This window comes from Lissotriton helveticus, chromosome 10 (assembly GCF_964261635.1).
Source record: "Lissotriton helveticus chromosome 10, aLisHel1.1, whole genome shotgun sequence".
In the NCBI taxonomy this organism is placed as follows: domain Eukaryota; kingdom Metazoa; phylum Chordata; class Amphibia; order Caudata; family Salamandridae; genus Lissotriton; species Lissotriton helveticus.
Window position 1 is genome coordinate 712873307 of NC_136071.1, and position 16839 is coordinate 712890145.

Below are 16839 nucleotides of genomic sequence, written 5' to 3' on the forward strand. Positions count from 1 at the left end.
TTCCTAATATCCTCATTTGTCCTTCAATGTTTGGACTGCTTCACCATTTGCTCTTTGGGAACTCTACTTTCCTGATTCATCCTGCTCACTGGGGAATCTGTAGCCTCCTCCACATACTATTACTCCTTTAACAACCCTAATCAATGTATTGCCTCAGTCAATGTCTTTTAATGTCGACTTTAGGCAAGCAGTGGTCTATCTTTGCCTGAAGTAACCCATCTGCTGATCTATTTAATACATTCAAATTTCACCCTTTCTCACTGCCCCCAAGAGGAAAAAAAGTTTTGAAAATACAGTCAATGTCCAGCTGTCCAATGTTCTTCTGTATTGTATCTTTAGCTAGCAGATGTTTCACTGAGGACCTTAGTCTAGTCTTGTAATCATTTTGGATCATTTTACAGGGTGCAGACCAAGTCTTGGTTGGTGACTATGATTCCATGGAATCTGCGCTTAAATTTCTCAGCTAGCTACACAGCCTTTGTAGATCAGTAGGTGTGTACTAGACCTGTACAAAATTAGTTTAGAGCAGTGGAATTACATTTAAATTTGTGAAGATCGGTGAAATTTGTGCATGCTAAATTTCACAAAATGTTGCATTTTTTTAACGATTAACTGGTGCTGGCAGAAAATGTCCTTTCTCCTGTGTACTTCCTTTTGCCGGTACCCTCCATGAAGTTTCAAAATGAGGTATGCCTTTGCGTTTAATTATTACTCAGGATAGTGTGAAAATTTGTTCCAGGAAAGTTGCATAATTTTCAATATATTTTTAGATATGCAATTTACCACAGGAATATCATGCACCCATTGCTATAGTCTGCATAGTCTACCAGAGACACATAGATGGAGGTAAAGGTTCTCTATATAATCAATCTTCACCAGATCCATTCATCTTACCCAATTGAATGTTTTTACATGTACAGAGAGTAAAAGTTGCATACACTGTGATCTAAGTTATCAAAACTAATGCCCCTTGTACATTTTAGGAGAAGAAAATATAACACCTACATTTTATGCACGTTTTAGGGTTGTGGTGGTTTCAATGGCTCCCAAACATGTTGCTTTCTAGATTTCTGAAGGAGTTGTCTCTAATGTTGAAAGAGAGAAAAAACAACCCAATTTTTCATTTACATTTTTCAAAAGATTCACAATGAAAACACATGGCTATTTAAAATATTCTTTCCTTTTGAAAAAAAGTTTCACTTTTAACACATATTAATATATAGATTTTATATAATGAGAATTAAACTAACAGAGAATATTATGTTGGGTTTTCTCTTACTTTACTGATGGGAAAAACAATCACTTCTACCTTATAGAAATATCTGAATGAATATTTATGACCTTAAAATAATAATGATCATTTAGAAATATAAGTAAAAAATCGAAAGAACGGATTCAAAGTTTTTACTAACTCTTCCAGAAACAAAAAGTTATTAATGTGCTTATTCAGACAATGATGTGGGAAATTACATGGATACGAGTCTCCTGTTTATAACCTATGCAATTTCAAAAGGTTAGGTGCCCTTTTAGACAAATTATCTATCGATCTATCTATCTGTCTGTCTGTCTGTCTCTGTCTATCTGTCCGTCCGTCTGTCCGTCTGTCCGTCCGTCCGTCCGTGCGTGCGTCCGTCTATCTATCTATCTATCTATCTATCTCTCTATCTATCTATCTATCTATCTATCTATCTATCTATCTATCTATCTATCTATCTATCTATCTATCTATCTATCTATCTATCTATCTTTCTATCTATCTTTCTATCTATCTTACCATACTGCATAAATGTTACCCCTTGCATCTTTGTTTTGGTTTATTATCTTTTGTTAAGCAAGTACAAATTAAAATATATTGCGGCATTAACCATATATGCAGCTATGCAGAGTATAACATTTTATTTCTTACCATTGTTGGGGGAGGTGTTGTGACTCATTTAAGGCTTTACCTCTTATGAGGCCTATATATATATATATATATTACCTACTGGCGGTCGCCAGTAGGTATATATAGTTAGGATTTTTTCTCTATGGGATTTTTGAAAATTCTATGTCTAATAACTTTGGCGTTTGTGGACGGAATTGGCTGAAATTTTCAGGAAAATGGAACATTTTGTTTCTGAGCAGCCACTGAAAATTTGGGGGGGGTTCGTCAAGGGGGGGCTGAGAAAAAAGGGGGGTCCCAAAACGCGTTTTTCCCATGTTAATTTCCATAGGGCGGTTGGCCTCACTTTTAGCCCGAACGGCTGAATGGATTTGCACGAAACTTGGCAAAATTGTAGGGACTGTTAGCCCGATGTGCCTTTGCTAGGTCTCAAGATATGTGCTCCAGTGGATTTTGAGAAATTAACGTTCAAAAATATATATATATATCTGTAAGCGCGCTCCGGGCAGCGCCCCGGTTAGCGTACTTGACGCGTAACGGAACTTCGCGAAGCGAAGCTGATTGGCTCTCCGGTGTCTGTCAACATTCTAAACAGTCCGGAGCGGCCGCCATCTTGTCTCTCGGTAGGATCGAGAGACAAGAGGAGGCCAAAACAAAGGGGGAAATGACCATAAGGGGGCATAGTAGATCCTCCCTGACCCCCTAGGTTTGATGTGGAGGCTTTAAAAGGGCCCCGGGGGCAAAAAAAAATAAAAAAAAAAATTGTTTTTTTTTGCGTGGGGAGCGCCCGGTACGCGCACCGGGAAGCGGTCCGGGGAGCGTACTATAAGGAAAAAAGAATGATAGACTATGATATTTTGAAATATTGTATGTTTATTGATTGTTCTTTTTTTTTTTTTTTTTTTTTATTTAAGTAGCAGTATTAATGATTATTAAATATAAATGTATTTTTGGAATTGTGCACAGTATACTATAAGTCTGAGTTTACATTATAATCAATTTGGTACTAGTTTATGAATTACATATAAAAACGATTAAAGACTCAAACAATTTTTTAATATTAAATATAATTTTATTTTTCTGATTCTTTTTCAAAATTTAATAGAACGTCTAACATTTGACTGTCCGATATGTCCTCTTGTTGAGTGAACATAACTTCCCACATTTGACCGTCATCATAATGAAGTAAATAATCCACAGATTCTACACATTGTAGAAGTTCATGGTCTCGTGATTCATTCATGAATTCCAAGTCAATGGGTTCAATTATTTCCTCATTGTTCATGTCTAGGACAATTTCAAAGGAAACGTTCTGTTCTCCTTGCATTTTTGTGCTGAAATTTGAATAAAAAATAAATATATCAGTAGAGATAGGGCACTGTTGGGTTTAAGTTCAGACAGGTACTTTTGAGGCATGAAGTAGTACTATTAAAAAGTGCCTGTGAAAAAGCCTATGTAAATTCATAATTATACCACAGAAACCTAAATCAATCCATAATTATAATAAACAAGCCTTTCTCAATGTCTAACTCTTACAGAGGGATAGTATATAACTATCTGAAAATGTTTTCAAATTTATAAAATACTATCTTACCTTTTAAAAACAAGTTTAAGTTGTGAGTGAAAATGATCTTGCAATGTAGTTCAGGAAGTAGTAGTCAAAATGGCTCTGTTTCTCTCTCTTTTTTTATATATATTCAGGTACATAACCAATCAAATGTCAGGTAAAAAAAGTAGAAAATGAAAGTAACATTTTAATTGGTTGTCAATTCCAACACTTCAGATGTGTTTTGTGAAGTAATTTACCTCAGGGTATTTAGAGAGGTCTACAGGCTAAATGGCTAAATGGAATTCCAACCAAATTTGTGAAAATGGTAGGGATTGGTATGTAGTATGAGTTAATCTATATTTGGTGACATTGTCTCCAGGGTTTCTTCTGTAAATTACTTTCCCACCTTTTTTAATGGAGCGCTTCCCGGTGAGCGCCCCGGTACGCGAACCGGCAGCGTTACGGGAGTCCACCATTTTGTGTTTCGGTCGAATTAAGATACAAGATGGAGGGCAAATAATGTTCAGAATGGGTAGAAGGGGGCACGGTAGACGTATCTTGACCCCCTAGGTTTTCTGAGGGTGGTTGAGGAGGCCAATATGTGCAAAAAAAAAACATTTTTTTTTTAAATTTCGCGCGGTTAGCATCCGGTGCGCGTACGGGGTAGCGCTCCAGAAAGCGTAAATTGTGAAAATTAGTAAAAAAAATGTACATTTAAAATTTGTTTATGGTGATCATAGTTAGGGTAGGTCTGAGAAGAGCTTTTGGGTTTATGGTAGATTTAGGTACTTATAAGTAGGTACCAATGCACAGTCTTAAATTCAGAATGAAAATTCTGTTCCCCTCATCTGAGAAGTGAACTCCATCTCCTCTGTAGATATCTTGCATGTAGTAACGCAAGTTATTGTTGTACATGGAGCCCATTCCATGGTCTCTCATGTAAGCTGAAACAGACTTATTTACATGCTTCCTCGATTTCTCAATTTGTGGACAAAATTGGTTCGACCACCTCCATTTCTGTCTTTGGCATATATTTGAATATACCAAGGCAGTTTGAGGAAAAAGTGCCATCAATTGCTCAAAGGTGTCCTTTAAAAGCATTTCCAGACCTACCCCAGTCAAAGTGCCCAAGTCATTACCTCCACAGTGCACAATTAACAGGTCAGGTTTTGGCAAATGCAAAAAGGTTTTCACCAATGGTATCAATTGGTGACATTTTAATCCTCTGTGGGCAATCCACTTAATTTCCACATTTTGTAAATTGAGGTTAGGTAAATTTCTGTTATCAGCATACCTTTGAGCCCAGTGGATGTAACTATGTCCAACAATCCAGACAGAAAACATGGTGAGAGGAGGTTCTGGTGCAGTCAGATGAAGTGTGGCAATGAAATGGCAGTTGAAAAAATAAGAGTTTAAAATGAAAAAAACTGTGGAGTTTCGGTGTTAATGAAGCAGTAGCAGTGATTGGTGGATTTTGATTGCTGAAAACAGAAAGTTAGGGTGCATGGATGAGTTCTTTGAAAGATGTAATTTGAATGGTCAAGAAAAAATCATTTTATGAAAGATTGCACTGGATATGCAGGTGTATTGAGAGTTCAGAGTTCAATTGAAACATTGTTGTGTGAACTTGCAAACATGAGAGGTCTTTCAGGAGGTGGTTGCTATGCAAAAAAGGCAGAAAGGGCAGAGGGGGGAAGGGTGTTGATTTGAAAAAAGTGAGGGAAGAGTTTTGATTGGGTGACATGAGAGATATGTGTGATGAATTACAGCTTTTCTGTGCTTTTTATGGCTGCAGACTCTGGAGTGCATACCTTTTGCTCTGCTAAAGACAATTTGGTGTGTTTCTGAGACTGTTTTGAAACTCATAAAGTATTTGCTAAGGTGAGAAAAGATTCATTTAATTTAGATAGAGAATAGTATGGTTTAGGGAGAAAATTATGAAGAAAGTTGTGTATTTAAAATGTTGCTTTGTGTCAAGTGTTTTACAAATAGATTTTGTTTCTTTGTGTTACATAGCCATGTTAAAAGTGATGCAAAAAAAGTGCAAGGGTCTTACAAAAATGCTTTCATGTGTCTTAGGGTATTTTAACTCACTTCCCCATGAATGTATGAATATAATTGCTTTACAAGATGTGTTTAAAAACATTTTTTGAAATCAATTAGGTTTCTTGATATGTACTGCTAGAGTTTCATAGGTTGCTTGGGGCATATTTTCAAGGCTTTTGAGTTCCTTTGATGTAATTTTTCCCATTTTAATTTAAGACCTTTCCCCGTGGTGCAAGGTCCTTGTAAATATGCCCCCATCTGTGCTTGGCAAATTTAGATTTTAATTCTTTGACTAACATAGCCATTTTAAAAGTGACCCAAAAATGTTGCAAGGGCCTTAAAAAAAACGCTTTCATGTGTCTTAGGCCATTTTAAGTAATTTCCCCTTGAATGTAGGTATATAATTGATTTAGATGATGTGTTTAAAAACGATTTTTGAAAACAATTAGGTTTCTTGATATGTACTGCTAGAGCTTCATAGGTTGCTTGGGGCATATTTATAAGGCCTTTGAGTCTCTCTGATGTTATTTTTCCCATTTTAATTTAAGACCTTTCCCTGTGGTGCAAGGTCCTTGTAAATACGCCCCCATCTGTGCTTGGCAAATTTAGATCTTGATTATTTGACTTACATAGCCATGTTAAAAGTGATCCAAAAATGGAGCAAGGGCTTAAAAAAAACGCTTTCATGTGTCTTAGGGCATTTTAAGTCACTTCCCGATGAATGTAGGTATATAATTGATTTAGATGATGTGTTTTAAAACGTTTTTTGACATCAATTAGGTTTCTGGATATGTAGTGCTAGAGTTTCATAGGTTGCTTGGGGCATATTTATAAGGCATTTGAGTCTCTCTGATGTTATTTTTCCCATTTTAATTTAAGACCTTTCCCCGTGGTGCAAGGTCCTTGTAAATATGCCCCCATCTTTGCTTGGCAAATTTAGATTTTAATTCTTTGACTAACATAGCCATGTTAAAAGCGACCCAAAAATGGTGCAAGGGCCTTAAAAAAACGCTTTCATGTGTCTTAGGCCATTTTAAGTCATTTCCCCTTGAATGTAGGTATATAATTGATTTAGATGATGTGTTTAAAAACGATTTTTGAAATCAATTAGGTTTCTTGATATGTAGTGCTAGAGTTTCATAGGTTGCTTGGGGTATATTTAAAAGGCATTTGAGTCCCTTTGATGTTATTTTTCCCATTTTAATTAAAGACATTTCCCCGTGGTGGAAGGTCCTTGTAAATACACCCCCATGTGTGCTTGGCAAATTTAGATTTTGATTATTTGACTTACATAGCCATGTTCCATACAGTTCTCACCTTCTGCGTAGTCTTTGATATGCTACACTCCATCTGCACAATGAGATACGTAAGCAAAGGAAACACAGGTGATGTGATTGTGAAATGAGGATAAGAAACTCCACATTTTTCAATTACATCACCTGTGTTTCCTAAGTTTACGAATGACATTGTGCAGATGAGGTTTAGGCCTGTCCACGGACACAGAAGAGGTCTGGCCTTTGTTCAAGAGTGAAGTGGACATGACTTACTTCATTGGTAGGCCTTGACATGTATTATCTCCTCTGTACTCTTCAACAAGCGTAAATTTCATCTGCAACCCTGAGTAGGCCTCACCTTAAACAAACCTCTGGATAGGCCACACCTTATCGTCATCCTGAATCAATCATTTAAAATGTTAGGGACAGATTTATGATAGGTGTATGCCTCTTTTGCGTCACTGTGCGTCACTTTTGTGACGCAGCGGCGGTGCAAAAGATTTGCTATGTGGCGACATATTTACAACTTGATGCATCTAGGCAGATGTGTCATGCTGTAAAGTCCCGTGCCACATGAAACCGATTCAGCAGTGATGCAAAAGATGCACCATGTTGCAAGACAGGCCTCACTTAATCTCCAACAAGATAAGAAGCTGAATCTTCTGTAAATGTCAAAATTGTTGTATACACTGCTGAACTCTTGTGTACTCTTTGATATGCTAGACTCCATCTGCACTATGAGATACCTAAGCAAAGGAAACACAGGTGATGTGATTGTGAAATGAGGAAAAGAAACTCCACATTTTTCAATTACATCACCTGTGTTTCCTAAGTTTACGAATGACATTGTGTAGATGAGGTTTAGGCCTGTCCACGGACACAGAAGAGGTCTGGCCTTTGTTCAAGAGTGAAGTGGACATGACTTACTTCATTGGTAGGCCTTCACATGTATTATCTCCTCTGTACTCTTCAACAAGCGTAAATTTCATCTGCAACCCTGAGTAGGCCTCACCTTAAACAAACCTCTGGATAGGCCACACCTTATCGTCATCCTGAATCAATCATTTAAAATGTTACGGACAGATTTATGATAGGTGTATGCCTCTTTTGCGTCACTGTGCGTCACTTTTGTGACGCAGCGGCGGTGCAAAAGATTTGCTATGTGGCGACATATTTACAACTTGATGCATCTAGGCAGATGTGTCATGCTGTAAAGTCCCGTGCCACATGAAACCGATGCAGCAGTGATGCAAAAGATGCACCATGTTGCAAGACAGGCCTCACTTCATCTCCAACAAGATAAGAAGCTGAATCTTCTGTAAATGTCAAAATTGTTGTATACACTGCTGAACTTCTGTGTACTCTTTGATATGCTAGACTCCATCTGCACTATGAGATACCTAAGCAAAGGAAACACAGGTGTTGTGATTGTGAAATGAGGAAAAGAAACTCCACATTTTTCAATTACATCACCTGTGTTTTCTAACTTTACGAATGATATTGTGCAGATGAGCTTTAGGCCTGTCCACGGACACAGAAGAGGTCTGGCCTTTGTTCAAGAGTGAAGTGGACATGACTCACTTCATTGGTAGGCCTGGACATGTATTATCTCCTCTGTATTCTTCAACAAGCCTAAATTTCATCTGCAACCCTGAGTAGGCCTCACCTCAAACAAACCTCTGGATAGGCCACACCTTATCGTCATCCTGAATCAATCATTTAAAATGTTAGGGACAGATTTATGATAGGTGTGTGCCTCTTTTGCGCCGCTGTGCGTCACTTTTGTGACGCAGCGGCGGTGCAAAAGATTTGCTATGTTGTGACATATTTACAACTTGATGCATCTAGGCAGATGTGTCATGCTGTAAAGTCCTGTGCCACATGAAACCTGCGTCAGGTTTCATATAGGTGTTTTGTTGCAGGGTGGGCATTCATTTGCATGAAAGCCCTGTAAAACTAACACAGTGAAATTTAGAAGATTTCACTGAGTCAGCTTTATAGCATTGCTGAATCAAATCCTTACGCCTGTTTGAAAGAGGCATAAGGAGTGATGCACCATGCAATGTGAGGCTTCCTCCTGTGCATTGCAGTAGACATGTCGCGCTTACGACGTGATTCCTGCAATGTGCTGCTTTTGCAGCACAGATGCGTGACGCATCTGTGCTGTTTTTGCTCAATGGTGCTCCACATTGTAAATGCGGCACATCATGGGTGGCAGAGCAGCGGTGCACGTTAACTGGTGCATCCCCGGGGATGTGCCAGTTAACATAAATCTGCCCCTTTACATTTAAGTATGAGCAGGGGACACAGAGTCGGTGAGGCTTATCCACGGTTAAGAAGAGATGAGTCCTGTTCACTGAAAACTTGGACATAGGCCTCACCTCCTCAGCATCGCTGGACATGGCTAAATAATAATTGCAAAATGTTACTCTTGTTAAACAATTTTAATATTATAGTCTCTGAGATTTATCTCTTACTCTGCAACATCTTATTGTTGTTCTCTTTCTTTAAAGATAACGACAACATCAACCATGAGTGATAATGAGCAATCAGTTGATCTCGATCTTATCATTGAACTTGTCATTGAAACGTCAGTGGAAGTAGATCCCTTGGATGATTTAAATCCTGAGGATGATGAAGAACATGATGAGGATGCCGATTTATCTGAATTGTATGACATAGGGTGGGAAGCTGACCTGCTTGAGCCTATGGAACTATAAACATTTATTTTTAAGAGTTACTGGAAATCAGAAGTAAAAATGTAAACCGTTTCATTTAAAATTAAACAAAAGTTCAAAAATAGGTTGTGTGTAGTGTCTTTAATAAAATCATCAAATATGCTCATAAAATTAGTTCAGATTCACATATAAAACAACACAGGTAAAATGTAGAAGCATTCAATTTCTTTGCTACTATTTGTGATTTCTAAATTTGCCAATGCACTAAAAATTATTCTACGAACAAAATGACAAGTAGTGTGTTAAATTTTTGATGACTGTTATTGATTTACTGTTTGCTAATAGTGGTTAATAACATTTTTTATTATATTTTACCACAGATTCAACTGCAGATCATTTCAAAATTAAAGAATGCCTTCGAAGGACAGAAGGCGAAAGGCTACCAAACATCAAAGACAGCAGATTAAAAAAAAATTGCAGCAGACCTCTACAATAAAAACTTGTCAAGTCACCAAGAAAGGTCCGGGTAAGATAAAGAAATCATTCATAAGAAACATTTGTAGAAAAAAAAGTAGTACTACAGAAAATGTTTTAGTCCAGAAAAAGAGAAGCAATTTAAACGGAAAGGGAAGGCCAATCAAAAATGTTACTGCTAGAGCAGGAGATAACTCTGTGCATGGTAGTAGAAGGAAAAATCAGTTTAGGGACATTCGTAGACGAATGTTCCGCAACAGGATAATTGGCAATTTGTTAAAAAATATTAAGAAAGGTCAGCAGAAAGTGTTTTTTTATAAGAGAAAAAAAAATTGAGAAAGTTATTGATCAGGCACTTGAAATTAAGCGAAAGTTATTTATTTTGATAATCAATAGAATTAGGAAGCTAAACAAGGCAATTTATGATTTCAAAACAAATAGTAGATGGAAGAGAACAGTTAATTGTAGTAATGTTTGTGAAGTTTTTTCAGGAGAATGGATGCATAGTTCAAGTTGTGAGGCATTTTTTAATGAGGAGAGTTATTTCCTGGATAATGATTTGGTGCATGCAGTTGACACCAGTGGTCGAGCTTATGAGGTGAAAGATGGTTGTCCAGTTGAAAAAGAAAAACTTGTGACAACAGAGGCAGAAGAGGTGTAGGTAATGAGGTTTTAGGAAGACGTCCTAAGGGACCTGTGTACACCTGGAAGTGTAGTAGTATTTGCAGTGTGCGACAGGATTCCATCAATTTGCTTTGTGATTTTGTACGGACATTTAATAAGAAAAGTTTGAAGCAGAAAATGAAGTTGTTGCAAGAATTAGATCCTTGCAGAGTGAGAGAAGTGACAGGTTTGCATGGTCATTCACTGGCTTGTCTTTCCAGGAGAGCATGCCAGAGTGTTTTTCATCATTTCAGGATGCTAGCAGTGCATCATAATAAAGTGAGGAAATTAGTTAGAATGTTGTATTATGCTAAGAGTCCAGCAGTTATGCTTAAACAATTATGCACTGCTCTTTTGCATGGTTCTGAAATAGATGTGAAGAATATTTGTGAAGAAATTGAGTTTTGTTACTTTGGAAGTAAAGAGGAGAATGTTGAAATTGACCCAGAAGAAGAGGGTAATGTGGAAGGTAGTGTACAGGTTTCCAGTACAGATAATTTTCAGAAGGAAATTGCCACGTTTCAGGTGAAATCAAGTGAGAGGCCTAATTTCACTTGTGTGTGTTGTCGACGCACTTATTATAAGAATCAGACTAAGTTAGTGGATTTATATGCAAAAAGTGAAAGGGAAAATAATAGTGAATGGAAGGATTTTGCAACATACTTGATGGTAGAAAATTGTTTTGATTTGGGATTGGATCAACGTGTGTGTACTTATTGTTGTAACAAATTAAATCAAAACCAGATGCCTGCTAGAGCGGTTCATAATAATCTGGAATTGGTTGAGATCCCTTCTGAATTGAAGGATTTAAATACTTATGAATCTATTTTGATTCAAAGTATCCATCCCTTTCAGGCTATTGTAAGAATGGAGCCAAAGACAGGGAAATTGCCTCCATCAGATTTACAGAGAGGATTAAAGGGAAGAGTTGTTTATTTGCCTCTAGATTTGAAGAAAAACATTAATACAATTGGAGTAGAAAAAGTGGAAGAGGAACCTCTGGTTATCTTAGTTAATGGGGTTCCGACAAAGAGTAAGAAAATATGGCAAGATTTAGTGGATGTTAGGAAAGTCAAAAAGGCAACATTGTATTTGAAAAAAAACAATAAGTACTATAAGAATGTATATGTTGCAGAAGAGGAAGTAAGTGAAGAAGAGGATAGCGATTTGTGTGCTGGTCAAATTGAGAAAGTAGAACCCTCTAAAAGTGAAGAAATATATGAACATTATAGTGTTCATCCTTTGCATTCCAAGGAAGTCATGGGGAATGCTATTGAGTTGTTTCAAATGAAACAAGCCAAAGGGAGTCCCATTAGTGTTTGGGAGGAAAGTTTGGAAGCTCGGTGTTTCCCACAGCTATTTCCAACAGGTCAAGGAGGAAGATATGATGAGCGACCTCATCAAATTCCTGCTTCTGAATACCGGACTTTACGATTGTATGCAGAAGATCCTAGGTTTCGACAATGCATTCCCTATTTGTTTCATCTCCTGTTTGAAAGCGATCTGTCTGGACTGTCATATGCAGTGAACCACATCTTGAAAAGTGGTATACAGATGCAAAACATCTCGGCAAGTGACTTTATGGATAAAGTCAATGTGCAAGACAGTATTTTGGATTCTCACCTGATTAATCTCATGGCGTGTCAGCGTGGTACTAATGAGTACTGGTACTGTCGTCATGGTGATTTAAAATGTATGCTGAGGAACTTAGGAACTCCCACATGGTTCCTCACTCTCAGCTGTGCCAAGTATGGCTGGGAAGACTTACTTGAATTTCTACGAGAGGCAAATGGAAACATTGAAAATATCGAATTCAAGACACCCGGAGAACTGTGCTCTTTGGATCCAGTGAATGTATGCAGGTACTTCAATCATAGATTTGAAGCTATGATGTCTTTCATCATGAACAAGAGAAATCCACCTCTTGGAGAGGTGTTGGATTTCTTCTGGAGAAAGGAGTACCAAGCAAGAGGTGCTCCTCATATACATATGCTGCTGTGGATCAAGGATGCACCTAAATTTGGAACAGATCCAGAAGACTTAGTGATGAGTTTCATAGAACAGTATTCTACATGTGCTGTTCCAAACGCAAAAAAGGACAAAAGTCTAAGAGAACAAGTTCTACGCTTCCAAAGCCATCGTTGCGGAAAGTACTGTCGTCGTAAATTCAGAAACAAGGACAAGTTCTACACCAAATGTCGTTTCGCCTTTCCACAACCGGTGATTTCTAAAGGAAGAGTGAACAGTTTGATGTCTTCGCTGCGACATAATGTGATGAAGAAATCACCTAAAAACACATACAATTTGAAAAGGAACGAAGAGTCCAAGTATATCAACGACTACAACCCAGTGATTTTGTCCATGTGGAATGCTAACATGGATATACAGTTCGTGGCTGATAACTGTATGGCTGTGGCTCGGTATGTGACATCTTACATCACCAAAAAAGAAAAGACAGAATTGAAGGATATGTGGGAGGACATTTCCCATGAAAAGAGCCTCAGTAAGAAGTTGTACAGTTTCAGTCTGAAGATGTTGTCACATCGAGAAATCGGAGCTTACGAATGTTCTGACCGGTTGTCTTCAGCAAGTCTCTATGCCAAATCCAGGAGTATCGTTTGGGCGAGTCTTGGTCTTGCTGCAACGCGTAATCGAGTTCTGAAACCTGTGCGGGAAATTGAGTACTTGGCGGAAAAGGAGCCAAACAGTACTGATATTTTGAAGACCAACATGTTGGATACATATTATCCAAATAGAAGCAGACACCTCGAGAATGTTTGTCTGTATGAGGTTCTACAAAATTACATATTCAAGAGGAACATCAAAGAAGATATTGATAAAGGAGTGTATGCTGTAATTGGAAGTGAGGGATGTCTCGTCAAGCAAAGAAAATGCCACTTGGTAAACCATCGAAAATTGAGTGGCGAATCTCTTGAAAAAAAGAGTTTTTCTATTTAGCACTTTTGCAACTTTTCAAGCCTTGGCGTGCAGAAGAGGAACTGCTTGGAGATTTCCTCTGTTACGAAGACTCTTTCAATGCCGCCAAGGAGACCATAGAATGTCCTGTTTTTCTCAAATATCTAGAAATGTTGAATGCGGAAATCGAGCAGGAAGCAACGATTGCAGCCGAGATTGCTAGAGACAGTTCTCAGGACAGTCAGAGTTCTGTTTCATTGAGTCAGGGTCCACTAGGAGGACCAGTTATCGAAAATGAAGCTGCCACTGCCATGATTGAAGTGGAAAGAGCCATGGCACATGCTCAGGAGGATGCGGTTAACTTAGAAGACTTGGAAAGACAACTCAACGTTGAGCAGAGGAAAATATATGACGAAGTTACCAACCAAATTGATCATGGATTAAGTCATGAGAAGAAGGAGTGCTCATGTACGTCGTTGAAACCTGTCCGACTGTACGTGAGTGGAGAAGCGGGAACTGGAAAAAGTTTCCTCATTAAAGCAATTTCATGTTATTTGCAGAAAAGGACTGAGTCATCGCTGTCTTGTGTTGTCACCGCTCCAACTGGACTGGCAGCTCATAACATTAAAGGTATTACTTTGCATCGTCTACTGATGCTGCCAGTGGAGCATGATAACAAATTACAATACCACAAGTTATCTGGAGATGCTTGTTGTGAAGTTTCAAGAGTCTTGAAGAAAATGAAACTTCTTATCATTGACGAAGTAAGCATGGTTTCCAATGTCATGCTTGCCTTTGTGCATTTGAGAATGCAAGAAGTTCTCAAAACAGAGTATGATGTGTTATTTGGTGGCAAACACATCATTGTTTTCGGTGATCTTCTGCAGCTGACACCAGTGAAAGGACAACCTGTGTTCAAAATGCTCACGCATGAAGATACCAGGAAGTGCCTAGGGAGCATTGGCAACGTTAATATATGGTTAAACTTCAATTATGCTGAACTGCATGAAAATATGCGTCAGGCGAAGGATGAAGATTACAAGAATATTCTACGAGATGTTAGAATCGGAAAAGTGACCGAGCATGGGAAAGAAGCTTTACATGCACGATTACTGTCAAATTTGTATCCAGAACAAGATGTTGTGCCTGAGAATATTTTTCAGAAAATTACTGAGAAGAAATCTGGAATATGTTTGATGCCAACTCTTGCAGAATGTGCCATCTTCAACAACAAAATGTTGTATTTAGAAAACCAAGATATTGTGAAACTGGAAGCTATTGACAGAGTAGAGCATATGGGATCAACACTTATTTTGTCTGAGAATTTGAAATCAAAATTGGATTCATTAGAAAAGAGTATATCTAAAACTGCGGGTTTTGAAAAGACTCTGAATGTGTGCTTAAATTGCCGTATAATTTTAAGAAGGAATTTACATGTTGAAAGAGGTCTGGTAAATGGATCAATGGGTAATGTTGTTGATTTTGTGAAATACAGAAATAGGGATGGAATTGAATTTTTAAAAATTAAATTAGATGGCATTGAGGAAGTACAGCTAATTGGTCGTTGCTCTGCTAGGTTTTTGCTTGTGAAAGACTTATATGTTCGCTGTAAGCAGTTTCCTGTTTGCTTGGCATATGCGGTGACAATCCATAAATCGCAAGGTTTAAGTGTAGACAGTGCATTGGTGAATATTGGCAGTTCTGTGTTCAAGGAGGGTATGGCATATGTGGCATTGTCACGAGTCAGAACTTTATCGGGATTGTACTTGATTGAGTGTGATGTCACAAACATTTGTGCGGATCTAGACTGTGTTAAGGAATACAATAGGTTAAGAAGAGAGTATGCGCCACATTTGCCTCAATATCCTTTGTTTGAGAAACGTGTGGTAGGCCGGAAACGAAGAAATGTGACCAATAGTAGGGAGGTTGTAGCAAAAAGACGAAAAGTCGATGAACCAGAAATTATAAGCAGAAAGGAAAAGGATTTTGTTGAAGATGTTGTTGGTTTTCAATTTGAAAACAGTTCTGGTGTCAACTGCTATGCTAATGTAGTGGTTAATGTTTTGTTTTCTCTAGAAACTTTAAAACAAGAGATTGTGGTCAATTTGGATCAGAGATTTTGCAGTTTGTTGAATTCTGTGTTAGAGAAATGTAGCACTGATAGAACAAAAATAGAAAGTGTGTCTGAAATTCGAAATCTGTTAGACAGATGTTCAGGTCAAACACAATTCTCTCAAAATATTCAGCAAGATTGTCAGGAGTTTTTAATGTATATGCTTGATGTATTGCAAGATGAAGGTGTAGATGTAGATCACCTGTTTGGGCTTTCTTATCAATGGCAGCATGACTGCGAGAACTGTAGGGTATCAAGTACTACTAGTGTAGACTCAGAAAAATTTATATATTTAACTTTGCCAGACAGTAAATCAGTGTCCTTTAATAAGCTAGTAAAAGCAGCTGATCACAACATGGAGTGTAGCCAATGTAAGTCTGAAATGTTGTCAACATTATTTATACGAACATATGGCCAGTATGTCATTTTAATGTTCCAACGGTGTAGGCCTGATGGAACAAAATTGACAACTTTGATTAAAAATGTTGTGGCTTCACAGTTGTCAATATCAGGAAGGACTTTTGTAACTGCAGCAATTATATATCATGACGGTCCTTCAATAACATCAGGACATTACACAGCTTATTTAAAGTCTAGAAATGGCTGGTCATTCTGCAATGATTCTGTTTTAACTTTCAAAATAAATTGCCTTTTGACCTTAAAAATTCTTACCTGGTGTTTTTAAAACCAAAATTTTAGGGAAAGAATCTCGGGATGTGCTCTGAGGAAATTCAAGAGGTTCTAATGGCTCCTACACAATTTGACCTTGAGGATAAGTGTAGTACAGAGTCAAAAGTTATTTTTGAGTTTTAAATAGTTCCTGGAAAAAAAGAAGGTTTTCTTACAGAAAGTGGTGGGCACGGATTAGTTAAAGGACAACAGAGTATTTCCCAAAGCAAACGGTGTTCTTACCATAACACTTGACGTCATGGAAAAATAACTGCACTTTGAATGAGTTCAGAAAAACTGTTTCTTTTTATAAGCTAATTCAAGCAGCCAATCAAAACATGGAGTAGAGGTAATGTAAGTCTGCAATGCTGTCTAGATTATTTGACCAAACTTTTGGTTATAATGTCATTTTAAAATTCCAACTATATAAACCTGATGAAAGTAAGTCTTCAACTTTAATTACAAATGTTGTGGCTACATAGACTTTTATTTTAGGAAGAACATTTTTAACTGCAGCTATTATATGACATGATGGTCCTTTCACAAGATCCGCTTATTACACAGCTTATTAAAAA